At 37.7% G+C, this 3,779-nt stretch overlaps 1 non-coding gene across 1 annotated transcript; it reads right to left on the bottom strand.

Annotated features, from left to right (window-relative positions):
• Positions 1-3,006: 3,006 nt before the first annotated feature.
• On the bottom strand, positions 3,007-3,109 carry LOC149840264 (small nucleolar RNA R71). The gene has a single exon (XR_016431732.1). It is a non-coding gene; the product is annotated as a small nucleolar RNA R71 (small nucleolar RNA).
• Positions 3,110-3,779: the final 670 nt, after the last annotated feature.

The following is a 3,779-nucleotide window of genomic DNA, read 5'->3' as shown; positions in this document are numbered from 1 at the left end:
CCCATTAGAAGGACGATTTTTGGAATTCTTAATTTCCAAAATTATCTTTGAGCTTTTATTGTGTGCCTACCCCTCTAACCGTCCCTAGTGAATTAGCATCATTTAGAATTAACTAATATAGTTAATTCCATTGACTAAGCATAGGAACCGAGCCCAGTCAAACCCTAGTCAAGACCGAGCCTAGCTCGAGTCAAACCCTAGTCGAGTCCACCTATTGAAACCTACCCTAACCGAATGAACTTAGTTAGGTGTGCCTTGTGTCCAAGTCAACTTGAACCCTAGTCAAACACAACTCGACCCTAGTTGACTAAGTCAACCCTAAACCGAGTCCAAGACCTAGACCTAACCCTAACTAAGTCTAGCCAAGTCAACCTAGCCTAGCCTAAGTCAAAGTCAAGACAAACCCAAGGTCGATTCAACCTTAACCCAGTCAACCCAACCTAAGTTTAGGTCAACCGAGTCCACCTAAATCAAGCCGACCCTAGTTGACTAAGTCAACCCCAAAACCGAACCCAACTAGTTCGGCCAAACCTAGCCGAGTCCACACTAGTCCTAGTCGAGTCAAACATAGCTCGAGCCTATCCAAGTCAAGACCAAACCAAACCGAGTCCATTGAAGTCAACCAACCCTAGTCCTAGTCGAACCCGTGTCCTATTGTTCCATTTTAGTCCCATATTTTTTAGATTTAACTCATAGTGATTTTTGATTAGCTAATGTAGTTATTTCTTTAAGTGTTTAGCTAAAATTTATATTTGTTGATTTGATGGGTGTTTGTTAGTTTATCGTTTGTTGATTAGTTAGTTAGTATAGTGTAGTTAGTTTATAGTTGGTACATCATTTAGTCATATATTTAACTGCATTATTTAGTGTTTTGATTGTAATTGCATTAGTATTTCATTTAGTGCATAGTCATAACACGCATGTCATACTTCGTGTAGAGTTCATTTAGCTTCATTATAGTTAGCATCTGCATATAATCAGTTATATAGGATTAATTAAGTTTGTATTGCATGTAGATTACATTCTTAGTGGGTAAAATAGTTCACATAGTGAATAATGCACTCAAATAAAAACCAGATTTTTGCCCGGTCGCACCAGCCTTATTTTCTGTACAAAAATTCTGTGTTTTCCAAAAAAATTTATTCTATTCACTTGCTAGACGTGTTATTTGACTGCAGACCAAATTTCAGCTCATTCGGAGTTGATTTGGTCTGATTTTTAAGCGTTTTGCGAAAACCGCTTTTTCTGGATTTCAAATTACAGGACTTTCAATATCCTGATTTTTCCCAGATTTGAAACGCTTATATCTGAAGTTCCAGATATCGTTTTTTCATTCTTTAAAAACTTTCAGATTGTTTAATCTGTCAGTTGTAGAACAAAACAAATTTTGGAAAAATCGAACCTCGTTTGCTATGTCAAACAGTGGTTTTACGATAACCTGTCAGAAAGCTATTTTGCACTAGTTAGGGGCATTTTCGTAATTTCCTTAGATTCGGCATTTTAGGCCTGTTTTCATTAGTTGCTGCATTTTAGGAGTTGCATAATCATCATACAGCATTAGTAGAAGTAAGTTGGTTAATTTTAGAATTAGTTTAGTATTTTATTTAATTTTTGTTTGATAAGTAGCATTTGTTTTAGTATTTTCGTAAAATTAGAATTAGTGCTAGTTACTGTTTGCATTATTAGAATAGAATACTAACTCTGTATTTTTCTGCATTTTTAGGTTGTAAAGCATATTTAATTTCCAGGGTTATCTTCCAAGTGTGAGGAGCGAATAATTGGCGAAAGGATGGAAATACCCTTGGTGTGGAGCAAAAGAAGTAGTTGCTTGTTTATTATCATTTTAGTGATTAAGTGTATTTGTATTAGTTTCATAATTGTAGATTGACAATTGTCATTAATAAATTAAATTTTCTAGAAATATCTTGATTAATTCCTGTTCCCTGAGGATTCGACCCGTACTTACCATTTTGTGGAAAGTCGGTTTTTATATTTTTGGTTGACGATTTTCCAAAGTTTTATTGAAAATAATTGTTTTAAAAAGATCATTTCAAAATATCAACCAAATTTTGGCGCTGTTGCCGGGGAAGGGTGAATTAATTACTTTATTTCTTAGAGTTTGATTTATTAATTTGTTTTAGTTAGTTAATTAGTTGTTTTATTTTTAGTTAGTAGGATTAGTAAGTGAATATAGGATTAACATAGTTAGTAAATATAGGATTCATGTTATGTTCTTTCTAGGATTCACTTAAAATTCATTCTGCAAGGAGCGATTAGACAGGTGGGTTTTAGAAAAACTTAGTTTGTGATTTCCTGTATTTATCTTTTTAGTACTTTAGAGTAGTTTAATTTGTTATTTCATTTACTTAGTTAGATCATTCTGACATAATTAGTTTAGCATATTTGTTTTGTAATTGTCTATTTTGTGTTATTTACATTTTAGTATCTGTGTTAGTTTATTTTTTATTTTTAGATTTAGGTCATTCGCTTACATCTGGTCTTAGCACCAGTGTATGCAGGGTCGACAAGGTCTAGGAACCCCATTACACCCATTTGTTGACAACCCAGAGAGAATTTTACATTCTCATCGAAGTTCGGCAACAATGGCTGACATGGATCCTCCACCTCCACCCCCAGTTCTTTCACGCCCTCTGCGAAAATACTTCATTCCCACAGACTATGTTCAGGCATCTTGCATTCGGAGACCCGATGTAGGAGCGCCGCATTATGAGATTAAGGCCAGTATTATTCAGATGCTTCCATCCTTTTATGGCCTTAGTCACGAGGATCCCTACCGACATTTAGATGAATTCCTCGAAATCTGTTCTACTGTTAAGATACAGAATTTCGATGATGATGCGTTGAGGTTGACTCTATTCCCCTTTTCATTGAAGGACAAAGCCAAGTATTGGCTAAAGTCCTTAGATTCTGTAGAAATAGAGTCATGGGATCAATTACAATAGGAGTTTCTTCGGAAATATTTTTCCATTGGTCGTACAAACCAATATCGTAGAGCCATCACTAGCTTTTCAGAGCTAGATGGTGAGCGCTTTCATGAGACCTGGGAGAGAATGAAGGATCTCCTCAGGAAATGTCCCCATCATCAGGTGCCAAAATGGCAACTGGTGCAGAGCTTCTATGATGGATTATCTGACAAGAATCGTCAGATGATCGACTCTTCATGTGGAGGGACATTCATGCTGAAGAGCGAGGACGAAGCATGGAGGCTATTTGATACATTGGCCGAGAATTCACTCCACCATGCTTCGAGCTCTCATTCTGATAGAGCCACACCCAGCATTCAGAAGAAAGCTGGGGTTCTTGAGATTGGTCCATCTACTGCACTACAGTGCAAGGTAGACATGATTGCTCAGAAGCTGGACCAGCTTCTCTCAGGACCATCCACTACACAGCAGGTGTGTACTCTTTGTGCCAGTCCGGCACACGAGATCACTGAGTGCCCTTCGGCAGCTCAGTACCCTAAATTTGTTCAAGAACAAGTTCAGGCAGCTCAAGGTTACGTCAGACCGCCGAATAACCCATTTTCATCGACATATAATCTGGGTTGGCGTAACCATCCCAATTTTTCATGGAAGAATCCACAGTCTTCCACGCAGATGCCTACACCCTCTCAGCCAGTTCGGCAGTCATCTTTTACTCAGTCATTTCAAAGACCGAACTATTCTCAGTCTTCTTCTTCTTCTGTCACTCCCCTGATTCAGCAGGAGTCTGCCCCACAGACATCTTTTGAGAAGAGACTTCTCCAGGCATTCCAAGAG

This window comes from Nuphar pumila, chromosome 4 (genome assembly GCF_984573655.1).
Source record: "Nuphar pumila chromosome 4, dmNupPumi1.hap1.1, whole genome shotgun sequence".
Taxonomy (NCBI): domain Eukaryota; kingdom Viridiplantae; phylum Streptophyta; class Magnoliopsida; order Nymphaeales; family Nymphaeaceae; genus Nuphar; species Nuphar pumila.
The sequence above is the reverse complement of the archived record's forward strand: the minus strand, read 5'-3'. Positions and strand labels throughout refer to the sequence as shown.